We start from the raw sequence: 12,683 nt of genomic DNA on the forward strand, positions 1-12,683 counted from the left end.
TTCATGTTTTTATGTCCACGTGACTTCTCCCGTGTAAGCCCCGTGAGGGCAGGGTCTGTGCCCCACCGGGGTACACGGGGAAATTCAGAGGATGCCCACCTACCCAGGCCTGTTCGCCAGCCGCGTTGAGGGCAGCGCTTGCAGATAATGGTTACCAAACCAGACTTGAGTCCCGTGCTCAGCAAAGCCCGACTCCTGACCCCGGGCTGTGGTGAAGGAAAGAGCAGCGTTTGTCTGCAAGACGCCCCACGTGCGGCCAAGTGTAGAGAAGGGCATCTCGTGCCCAAGAGACCCGAACTCCCCGAAGGCATTCAGGGAAAGGTATTTAAAGCAGGGCGAGGGAGAGGGTTTCGGGTGCGAGATCAGCTCGTGGACGGTCTTCAGCTTGGTTGGCGGGGACCAGAAGTCCACATCGTCAACCTTCTGATTCCAACCACCTGGGGTCTCCGTGCTGGTGGGCGGCACGCAGGTAACTGCTCCCACCTGGTGGGGCTTTCAGTCTCTGCAAAGCAACGCAAAGGACGTGGCTCAGAATATGACCTGTAGCCCTTAGGGAGGAACTGAAAGTCCTTGACTTTGTTTAGTGGCTAAACTATTAGTATTTTTGTCTTGCTTGACTGTGTTCCTTTGTTTCTATATTTTCTCACTTCTCTGATTAAATTTGCTCTCCGGAGATCCGGGAAGGCCTAGGAGGCTAAAGCTTTCCTTAGAAACAAGAGGCAGGGGACATGGGGGGGGGGGGTCCATCCCTGGTCTGTGACAACATCCATAAGTTGTATATTCATGTCCTCATGCTAGGGAAACACCAGCTGCTTCCCCACCCAATGCTTCCAGAGGGAAGGTATCTTTTATCCCATGAAGAAAAAGGAGACTTTTTTTTTTTTTTTTTTTATTAGTAGAGTTTAATTTTTTTCCCGTTTCTTCTTCGTAGAGACTGGCCTTTGTTCCTTTCCCTCAGCTCCCACCACCCCCCATCTTTTATTTATTGTTTTATCTGTACCCTGGAGTCCGTCCCTTTCATCCTTGATTCGTTTCCTCTTGCAGGTGTATCCCCCGCCTCAGATCAGGGTCTTCCTCCTGCCATGGCTGCGTCTCCGATTTCCCCGACTTCTGTTTTTGTGTTACATGGGTGAAAACATCGAGGTGTGGATTAGCTGCCCCCCATTTCCGTTCGGGTAAATGCCAGTCCTGTGTTCAGTACTCTTTGTCAGCAGAGGCGAAGTGGCATTTGGCTTAAAAGCGCCTCATGAGTTCAACATTTCCCCGCTACAGAAACAGCGTTAATCAACGTTATAATGCTCCCCAGAGCGGCCAGCTGAATCCTCTCCCTACTTGCCCAATTATTAACCAAAACATCACTCCTTTTTTGCCTGGTACGACAACAAAAGCGATAGTTTTATTTAGCGAGATTTTAAAATCAAGACGGGAATAAGTTACACAGTTAATGTGGTAATAGGCTAGGTGAGCTAAAATATGATGCAAAAGAGTTTGTTGGAACACATTTATGTTTTGTTTGATAAGAAATATAACTGACCAGAAGGAACTAGGAAGGAAAAAACTCATCAAAACCCACCAGGCAGGGCTTGTAGACCCCGCGTAACGAACCTTCTTCAGGGTTGGGCTCCCTCTGTGGACACAAGGCCACTTCGTTTCTGGGCCCGGAGCATCGCTCAGAGTTAGCAAGGATGCTGACAGGTCGATAGGAAGCTTTCCTCAGAGTTCTTCATGCCCACGATAAGGATACTCTTTATTCTTCCCTGGGTATAAAATGTCCCCAAAGGGTTGTGGGTTTCTCTTGGCCAAAAGTCAGTTCTCCACTCTCCACCTGGAGAGCCCCTTGTTCAAGAAATAGGTTTAAGGGGGGACTTCCCCGGCGGTCCAGTGGTTAGGGCTCCACGCTTCCACTGCAGGGGGCACGGGTTTGATCCCTGGTCGGGGAACTAAGATCCTGCAAGCCACGGCCAAAAAAAAAAAAAGAGAAAAGAAATAGGTTTAAAAAAATACAAGATGATTTCATTCTGCCATCATGGGCTTATGACAGGGACTCCCAAGTCTCGTGAGTCATCTGAAATTGTGTGCGAAAGTTTGTTTCTTGCGAGTAAATATAATGCCAATTCTCCAGGCATAGGTGGTTTCCGCATAGGGGTAAACGGCTGTTTACGCATCATCTGTTATTCACATATAGTACACAAACCAAATGAGCATCTTCCGAGAGTTTTCACGCAAGATGGTGATTCTTTATTTTATGGGAACTCGGCTGCAGAGGTAGCTGGCAGCGGTCCTGACCTTCGGCTGTGCCCTCAGGCAAGCAGGTCACTGTGTTCCCCGCCTGGGTCCTTGGTCTCGCTAATCAATAGAAATTGATTAGAAGCCAGATGAGGAATTCAGGCGAGGCTGTACTGGGGCTTGTCCTGCAGCGGGGGGGAGTGAAAACAAGTTACAGGTGCCTTGCTCGTTCCCTGAGGGCAAGCTGGTTCCTTAACGGGCTGAGGGTGGGGGTGATTGGGTGGGTTGGGGTGGAGGGATGGCTTAGGGGGTCTGCCCACCCCTTGGTGGTGCCGTGCGCGGGAATCACGCGCAGGACCCTGCTTTTGCTGACACCACCTCAGAAATGGCAGTTGGGTTTTGGTCTTTTCGTATCTTATTATTTATAATTTCCCACAGCTGTGTGCGGTTATTTTTAGTCCCTTAGTTTCTTTGTATTTTGCTGCTGGAGGAGAGGTGTGTCCAGGTGCAAGCCCTGCCGCAACGGGTCCCAGGTCCCAGCCCGTCTCAACTGCAATTCCCACAGTTTCAGGAAGCGGCATCATGGGTGTTGTATACAGCCGGTTCTGGATGGCAGTGTGGCGATTGTATACAGCCGGTTCTGGATGCCACTGTGCTTATTCTCACCTCTTGGTTATAGGTCCCAGCTGGTTTTGCCTCGTCCTTTCCCACCGAGTTTGCCATGTGGTGTTCGCTTAGCCGTGCTGCAAGCTGTGAGTATTCGTATGGACATTTTGGGGCCCAAAGATACGAATGCTTTGCGATTCAAATACAGAGCACAAAAATGTGACCTTAGCGTGCGATTGCTTGCAGGGCATGTACTTGTCCAAATGTGTTCTATCATGTCTTAACGGTGCTTTAAAACTTTATCCCATAACTCAGTTTTTCACACTTAAATCGCACTTTGTTTTGTATTGACCCTAAAATGAAGTTTGCTGGTGTGTTCCACAAATTGCTATATGGGACCTGCAGGTGTGCCGATTGCTATACTTTTTAAAAGCGTTTGTAAAATCGTGATGCATGTGTTTGCTCGGGCTCCCATAAAATAGCCCAGACTGGGGGCGCCTATAAACATCAGGCATCTATCTCTCCCAGTCCTGGAGGCTGGAGTCTGAGATCTGAGGGTCAGCAGGGCTGGTCCCTCCCGAGGCCTCTCTCCTGGGCGTGTAGACGGCCCTCTCCTCCCTGTGTCCTCACGTGGTCTTCTCTCTGTGTGTGTCTGTGTCTTGATCTCCTCTTCTTATAAGGACACCTGTCCTTTGGGATCAGGACCCACCCTGGTGACCTCATTGTACCTTCATCCCCTCTTTGAAGACCTCATCTCCAAATACTGTCACATTCTGAGGTCCTGGGGGCTAGGACTTCAACACGTGAATTTGGAGGGGACAGAATTCAGCCTATAGCACATAAAGGGACAATTTAACACAACCAGATACAACCATACCCCTGCGTATGTATGTAGACCCCTCTTCTCACTGTTACTATGTCCACTTTTCCTTTGGGCGTGCACTGGTCCTCATGTGCTTTCACCAGTGAACCTGAATTTATTATGCACCTCAATTTTATAGCCGGCATCGAAGGCATTACCAAAATCCCAATGAAATGACTCCTGATACCTTAGTTTTTCCTACTAATTGGGCGTTTCTATTACAGGCCATTCTGTTCATCTGACTTGATTTGCTTTTCATGGGTCTATGCTTCTGTCTTCCCCTGATTTGGTCATTCATGGGTTATGCATGGATTATGGGGAAAGAGGAACATCACAGAGGAAGATCAGATTAGTCCATGTTCCCGGACAGGCAAAGCCAAACTCACCTCGTTTCATCCTTTATTGCGGTCATCGTTTTTTGTGAAATCCTTGCATCTCGTGATTCAGAACTAATCGTCGGTGGATTGTTTATGCTTTTAATCCTCCTTAGTATTCTTTTATGTATGGTAGTCATTTCTGAATATATTCACCTTGGGAAAAATGTAATATGTCATAAAGCTCCCTTTCCCTGTTTCCATCCAGCTTTTTTTTTTTTTTATAAATTTATTTTATTTATTTATGTTTGGCTGCGTTAGGTCTTCGTTGCTGTGTGCGGGCTTTCTCGTTGCGGCGAGCAGGGGCTACTCATCGTTGCGGTGCGCGGGCTTCTCATTGTGGTGCATTCTCTTGTTGCGGAGCACGGGCTCTAGGCGCGCGGGTTTCAGTAGTTGTGGCATGCAGGCTCAGTAGCTGTGGCTCACGGGCTCTCGAGCGCAGGCTCAGTAGTTGTGGCACGCAGGCTCAGTAGTTGTGGCGCACAGGCTTAGTTACTCCGCAGCATGTGGGATCTTTCCGGACCAGAGCTCGAACCCGTGTGCCCTGCATTGGCAGGTGGATTCTTAACCGCTGTGCCACCAGGGAAGTCCCCATCCAGCTTCTTGATCTAGTAGGAAATGCAATTTTGAAAATTGTGCACACATAATGTGTGTAGAAACTATATGTGCATGTAACTATATATAAATAACTATATATACAAGTTAAGTTTTATATATGTACATCATGTAATATACATATGTGTGTGTTAAGAGGTAGATTTCGCATTGTCATTTTTCATCTTTTTAAAAATTTTTTTATTGAAGTATAGTTGGCATACAGTATTATGTTATATAATATAGTGATTCACAATTGTTAAATGTGATAGTCCATTTATAGTTATTACAAAATATTAGCTGTACTCCCTGTGCTGTACAGTATATCCTAGTAGCTTATTTTATATGTAATAGTTTGTATCTCTTAACTGCCCCCATCTTGCCCCTCCCCACTCCCTCTCCCCACTGGGGACCACTAGTTTGTTCTCTGTATCTGTGAGCCTGCTTCTGTTTTGTTATACAGTATTCACTACTTTGTTGTATTTTTTAGATTCCACATATAAGTGAGATCATACAGCATTTGTCTTTCTCTCTGTGACTTATTTCACTTAGCATAATACCCTCAAGGTCCATCCACGTGGCTGCAAATGGCATTATTTCATTCTTTTTTAAGGGCTGAGTAGTGTTCCATTTTATAAATGTACCACATCTTCTTCATCCATTCCTCTGTTGATGGACAATGAGGTTGCTTCTGAGGGTGGGTCTTTAATCCAGTATAACCGGTGTCATTATAAGAAGAGAAGACACAGAGAGAGACACTGAGAGGAGAAGCCGTGTGACGATGGAGCAGAGATTGGTGAGATGTGTCTACAAGCCAAGGACCAGCAAAGATGGCTGGCAGCCCCCAGAATCTGGAGAGAAACCTACAACAGATTCTCCCCTGGAGCCTCCGGAAGGAACCAGCCCTGCCCACACCTTGATTTGAGACGTCTGGTCTCCAGAACTGAGAGAAGATACTTTTCTGTTGGTTTCAGCCATCTGGTGTTTGGTCCTGTGTGATGGCGGCCCCGGGGAAACTAATACAGGTGTATGTACTCAGGTGGCTCATCAAACTGCATGGCCTGGCCGCGTCGGTGTTCAGGGCAGTGATGTTAAATGAACGACATCCAGTGAGTGGTCGCCGTTTCTCCGTGTTCTCCGGGGGAATCCACTGCATTGCTCTCCCAGGCATACCGTGTATGATGTGTGATGTGGGCTATTTAGACTCACTGGTCCGAAATGCTTACCCTCCATCATCCTCCGATGACCTTCCATCTACAGAGCAGGCTGTGGTTTGTTAGCAGGATGCAGTGTATCAGGGGCTTTCAGATCTGTGTTCTCACTTAATTCTCTGCAGATGTTGAGAGAAAGGCCCTATTAATATCCCCCTTTATCAAACGTGGGAACTCTGGGGCCCCTAAGATGAGGAATAAGGGAGTGGGCTTTTATACCCAGATCTTCTGCCCTCCCTAATCAGCAAGTGCTTCCTCAACCTGGCTGTGCACCCAGTTCAGTGCAGACACCCCATAAAAACACACATTCCTGGGCCCCGTCCTCTGAGAGTGACCTGGGCAGATATCAGGTCGACAGTATTTTTAAGAAGTTCCTCCAATGAGTCTATCGCTGGCCCCACAAAGAGGTACTCAGGGAACACACTGAGAATGTTTGCAATTTCGTCATCATCTCTGGGTTAACAAGAGCCTTGGTCTCATTTCTGGAAGAAGGAAAGAATTCAAGAACTGTTTTCTTTGCACGTGCACTATGCCCGATATTCAAGCACAATGTTGCAAAAAGTAAGATGACTTTATTTGCATGTCCCGTGACACATCAGACATGGTTTCAGGAATCAGTTTGCAACAGCACGGAAATCATGGACCGGCTTAAACTGGCTTTGCCTCCTTAAATAGGTTGTTGATTAATCAAGCTGAAACAGCACCAGCTTAACCTGGTTTCGCCTCATTTAATAGGTCGTTGATTCATCAATCTTCGAGTTATTTTACAGAGACAGCACTGCACATGCTCAAGACGGGAGCCCATGTTTCTAGGGTGACCTCGGAACCAAGAATCTTCAGTCTACAGAACTTAAGGACTAGAAATGTTGCCACTGGAGCCCTTTACGCAGCGAGAACGCCTTCAATAAGGAAAGTCTGGCTTCCAGCTGCAGGAGTAGCTTATATGGCCTGATTCGAGACGAGCCAATCACCTTCCAGGCTTGGAACTCCCTAACCCCTTAAAGTTCACTCCAGACGCCGAATCGTGGGTTTGCGAGCTCGGCCTCTTGCTGGTTGACCTGGCAGTGAAGCTCTTCGTCTTCTGGGAAAGCTGGTGCCGTAGCACTGGCTTCTGTGCACGTCGGGCGGTGAGCCTTTGCCCGTGACAAGTCTTGGGGGCGCTTGTCGCACGCTGAGTCACCTAAAGATACTGCGTCTCGGTCAGTGTGCCCCCCCCAAGCCCCAGCGGCCGGGAGAGAGGGCTGAGACGCGTGTGCAGGAGGGATGAGGAGCCGCTGGCGCCGTGCGTCATGGTGCTGTTGGGCAGGATCCTGTGCCGTGGATGGCCTGCAGAGGTGAGAGTGCGGGTGCCGTTAGGTGTGCGGCCTGGGCTGGGTTCCCACGTGCTTCCTGCAGAGGCACGTGCAGTCCCGTTCAGCCGCACGGAGGGAGAGGAGGCTTAACACTCTCCCCGGTGCAAACAGGGTCACCCGGGGGGGGAAAGAAAGACCAATTAAGACTCCAACAGCAGTCTCCACAGGTTGTTGCCAGACCTGCATATGGGGGAGCTGTATGCAATATGACACCCCGAAAGACCCCTGCGCCCACCCTGCCCACCTTTGTTTTGTGCCCCATCTTTTCCATCCGGCCCAGGCTGTGGTCACTCGTGGACTTGGTCTGACGGCCGTGGGAGAGAAATGGGCTGAATTCTTAATAAGTTGGACCACTGTCAAAGCAAGGTGGGGAATCCAGGCTAAATACCATCTGGAAATGTAGATGCATTTTTCTAATTACTGGAATGTATGTCTTTCGATGTATCAGTTTGAGTGGAAATTGTGATTTTTTAGCTCACTTTGCAATTTGTGCTGTTTTTGGAAATCTATAAAAATACTGAATCGAGTACACCTGAAACTAATAGACTATACAGCAACTATAGTTCAATTAGAAAACCCTGTAGGTTTTAAAAACCTAATTCAAGGCCAAATCAAGAGGCAACTGATTAAACCCTGAAACTTTCCCAAGACAGTGAGTGTATATTCCCAGCAGAGTAGCTAGAATTAACACTTTCCTGGTGCCTGTTTCATAATCTTATACGGGGCCTTTGGCTGCGTGTGTTAAACATTTCCCAAACTATTGGTCCCATCTGCCCTTGCTGCCCCTCCCCCTGCCGAAACACCATTCTGGTTGATTATCTGGTGAAAATCTGGCTTTGAAGCAAGGCACTGCCCTTCTCTTCCATGCTTCAAATTCCCCATCAGACCCTCAGCCCACCGGCTGTGTTACCCAGCAAATAATAGACGATTCTCCATTACTCAGTTTCCCCAAGACCATATCTAGTCACCCCAGACCTTCTCTGCAGGTGCATTTCACACGGAGAAGACTGTACCGCGTTTCATGTTTTTATGTCCACGTGACTTCTCCCGTGTAAGCCCCGTGAGGGCAGGGTCTGTGCCCCACCGGGGTACACGGGGAAATTCAGAGGATGCCCACCTACCCAGGCCTGTTCGCCAGCCGCGTTGAGGGCAGCGCTTGCAGATAATGGTTACCAAACCAGACTTGAGTCCCGTGCTCAGCAAAGCCCGACTCCTGACCCCGGGCTGTGGTGAAGGAAAGAGCAGCGTTTGTCTGCAAGACGCCCCACGTGCGGCCAAGTGTAGAGAAGGGCATCTCGTGCCCAAGAGACCCGAACTCCCCGAAGGCATTCAGGGAAAGGTATTTAAAGCAGGGCGAGGGAGAGGGTTTCGGGTGCGAGATCAGCTCGTGGACGGTCTTCAGCTTGGTTGGCGGGGACCAGAAGTCCACATCGTCAACCTTCTGATTCCAACCACCTGGGGTCTCCGTGCTGGTGGGCGGCACGCAGGTAACTGCTCCCACCTGGTGGGGCTTTCAGTCTCTGCAAAGCAACGCAAAGGACGTGGCTCAGAATATGACCTGTAGCCCTTAGGGAGGAACTGAAAGTCCTTGACTTTGTTTAGTGGCTAAACTATTAGTATTTTTGTCTTGCTTGACTGTGTTCCTTTGTTTCTATATTTTCTCACTTCTCTGATTAAATTTGCTCTCCGGAGATCCGGGAAGGCCTAGGAGGCTAAAGCTTTCCTTAGAAACAAGAGGCAGGGGACATGGGGGGGGGGGGTCCATCCCTGGTCTGTGACAACATCCATAAGTTGTATATTCATGTCCTCATGCTAGGGAAACACCAGCTGCTTCCCCACCCAATGCTTCCAGAGGGAAGGTATCTTTTATCCCATGAAGAAAAAGGAGACTTTTTTTTTTTTTTTTTTATTAGTAGAGTTTAATTTTTTTCCCGTTTCTTCTTCGTAGAGACTGGCCTTTGTTCCTTTCCCTCAGCTCCCACCACCCCCCATCTTTTATTTATTGTTTTATCTGTACCCTGGAGTCCGTCCCTTTCATCCTTGATTCGTTTCCTCTTGCAGGTGTATCCCCCGCCTCAGATCAGGGTCTTCCTCCTGCCATGGCTGCGTCTCCGATTTCCCCGACTTCTGTTTTTGTGTTACATGGGTGAAAACATCGAGGTGTGGATTAGCTGCCCCCCATTTCCGTTCGGGTAAATGCCAGTCCTGTGTTCAGTACTCTTTGTCAGCAGAGGCGAAGTGGCATTTGGCTTAAAAGCGCCTCATGAGTTCAACATTTCCCCGCTACAGAAACAGCGTTAATCAACGTTATAATGCTCCCCAGAGCGGCCAGCTGAATCCTCTCCCTACTTGCCCAATTATTAACCAAAACATCACTCCTTTTTTGCCTGGTACGACAACAAAAGCGATAGTTTTATTTAGCGAGATTTTAAAATCAAGACGGGAATAAGTTACACAGTTAATGTGGTAATAGGCTAGGTGAGCTAAAATATGATGCAAAAGAGTTTGTTGGAACACATTTATGTTTTGTTTGATAAGAAATATAACTGACCAGAAGGAACTAGGAAGGAAAAAACTCATCAAAACCCACCAGGCAGGGCTTGTAGACCCCGCGTAACGAACCTTCTTCAGGGTTGGGCTCCCTCTGTGGACACAAGGCCACTTCGTTTCTGGGCCCGGAGCATCGCTCAGAGTTAGCAAGGATGCTGACAGGTCGATAGGAAGCTTTCCTCAGAGTTCTTCATGCCCACGATAAGGATACTCTTTATTCTTCCCTGGGTATAAAATGTCCCCAAAGGGTTGTGGGTTTCTCTTGGCCAAAAGTCAGTTCTCCACTCTCCACCTGGAGAGCCCCTTGTTCAAGAAATAGGTTTAAGGGGGGACTTCCCCGGCGGTCCAGTGGTTAGGGCTCCACGCTTCCACTGCAGGGGGCACGGGTTTGATCCCTGGTCGGGGAACTAAGATCCTGCAAGCCACGGCCAAAAAAAAAAAAAGAGAAAAGAAATAGGTTTAAAAAAATACAAGATGATTTCATTCTGCCATCATGGGCTTATGACAGGGACTCCCAAGTCTCGTGAGTCATCTGAAATTGTGTGCGAAAGTTTGTTTCTTGCGAGTAAATATAATGCCAATTCTCCAGGCATAGGTGGTTTCCGCATAGGGGTAAACGGCTGTTTACGCATCATCTGTTATTCACATATAGTACACAAACCAAATGAGCATCTTCCGAGAGTTTTCACGCAAGATGGTGATTCTTTATTTTATGGGAACTCGGCTGCAGAGGTAGCTGGCAGCGGTCCTGACCTTCGGCTGTGCCCTCAGGCAAGCAGGTCACTGTGTTCCCCGCCTGGGTCCTTGGTCTCGCTAATCAATAGAAATTGATTAGAAGCCAGATGAGGAATTCAGGCGAGGCTGTACTGGGGCTTGTCCTGCAGCGGGGGGGAGTGAAAACAAGTTACAGGTGCCTTGCTCGTTCCCTGAGGGCAAGCTGGTTCCTTAACGGGCTGAGGGTGGGGGTGATTGGGTGGGTTGGGGTGGAGGGATGGCTTAGGGGGTCTGCCCACCCCTTGGTGGTGCCGTGCGCGGGAATCACGCGCAGGACCCTGCTTTTGCTGACACCACCTCAGAAATGGCAGTTGGGTTTTGGTCTTTTCGTATCTTATTATTTATAATTTCCCACAGCTGTGTGCGGTTATTTTTAGTCCCTTAGTTTCTTTGTATTTTGCTGCTGGAGGAGAGGTGTGTCCAGGTGCAAGCCCTGCCGCAACGGGTCCCAGGTCCCAGCCCGTCTCAACTGCAATTCCCACAGTTTCAGGAAGCGGCATCATGGGTGTTGTATACAGCCGGTTCTGGATGGCAGTGTGGCGATTGTATACAGCCGGTTCTGGATGCCACTGTGCTTATTCTCACCTCTTGGTTATAGGTCCCAGCTGGTTTTGCCTCGTCCTTTCCCACCGAGTTTGCCATGTGGTGTTCGCTTAGCCGTGCTGCAAGCTGTGAGTATTCGTATGGACATTTTGGGGCCCAAAGATACGAATGCTTTGCGATTCAAATACAGAGCACAAAAATGTGACCTTAGCGTGCGATTGCTTGCAGGGCATGTACTTGTCCAAATGTGTTCTATCATGTCTTAACGGTGCTTTAAAACTTTATCCCATAACTCAGTTTTTCACACTTAAATCGCACTTTGTTTTGTATTGACCCTAAAATGAAGTTTGCTGGTGTGTTCCACAAATTGCTATATGGGACCTGCAGGTGTGCCGATTGCTATACTTTTTAAAAGCGTTTGTAAAATCGTGATGCATGTGTTTGCTCGGGCTCCCATAAAATAGCCCAGACTGGGGGCGCCTATAAACATCAGGCATCTATCTCTCCCAGTCCTGGAGGCTGGAGTCTGAGATCTGAGGGTCAGCAGGGCTGGTCCCTCCCGAGGCCTCTCTCCTGGGCGTGTAGACGGCCCTCTCCTCCCTGTGTCCTCACGTGGTCTTCTCTCTGTGTGTGTCTGTGTCTTGATCTCCTCTTCTTATAAGGACACCTGTCCTTTGGGATCAGGACCCACCCTGGTGACCTCATTGTACCTTCATCCCCTCTTTGAAGACCTCATCTCCAAATACTGTCACATTCTGAGGTCCTGGGGGCTAGGACTTCAACACGTGAATTTGGAGGGGACAGAATTCAGCCTATAGCACATAAAGGGACAATTTAACACAACCAGATACAACCATACCCCTGCGTATGTATGTAGACCCCTCTTCTCACTGTTACTATGTCCACTTTTCCTTTGGGCGTGCACTGGTCCTCATGTGCTTTCACCAGTGAACCTGAATTTATTATGCACCTCAATTTTATAGCCGGCATCGAAGGCATTACCAAAATCCCAATGAAATGACTCCTGATACCTTAGTTTTTCCTACTAATTGGGCGTTTCTATTACAGGCCATTCTGTTCATCTGACTTGATTTGCTTTTCATGGGTCTATGCTTCTGTCTTCCCCTGATTTGGTCATTCATGGGTTATGCATGGATTATGGGGAAAGAGGAACATCACAGAGGAAGATCAGATTAGTCCATGTTCCCGGACAGGCAAAGCCAAACTCACCTCGTTTCATCCTTTATTGCGGTCATCGTTTTTTGTGAAATCCTTGCATCTCGTGATTCAGAACTAATCGTCGGTGGATTGTTTATGCTTTTAATCCTCCTTAGTATTCTTTTATGTATGGTAGTCATTTCTGAATATATTCACCTTGGGAAAATGTAATATATGTCATAAAGCTCCATTTCCCTGTTTCCATCCAGCTTTTTTTTTTTTTATAAATTTATTTTATTTATTTATGTTTGGCTGCGTTAGGTCTTCGTTGCTGTGTGCGGGCTTTCTCGTTGCGGCGAGCAGGGGCTACTCATCGTTGCGGTGCGCGGGCTTCTCATTGTGGTGCATTCTCTTGTTGCGGAGCACGGGCTCT

At 48.2% G+C, this 12,683-nt stretch overlaps 1 long non-coding RNA gene across 2 annotated transcripts in view; it reads left to right on the plus strand.

Annotated features, from left to right (window-relative positions):
* LOC309652469 overlaps nt 1-12,683 on the plus strand; it is a 126,011-nt gene that overhangs the window by 9,330 nt on the left and 103,998 nt on the right. Inside the window, exon 1 of one of the 2 annotated variants that reach the window (XR_014258725.1) lies at nt 7,129-7,207. The exons of the other annotated variant lie outside the window; for it this stretch is intronic. This is a non-coding gene — a long non-coding RNA (uncharacterized lncRNA). Of the gene's footprint in view, nt 1-7,128; nt 7,208-12,683 lie in introns of those variants that run through there. 2 annotated transcript variants of the gene reach the window in all.

Source organism: Balaenoptera physalus, assembly GCF_965194825.1.
Source record: "Balaenoptera physalus genome assembly, chromosome: X".
NCBI classification, from domain to species: Eukaryota; Metazoa; Chordata; class Mammalia; order Artiodactyla; family Balaenopteridae; genus Balaenoptera; species Balaenoptera physalus.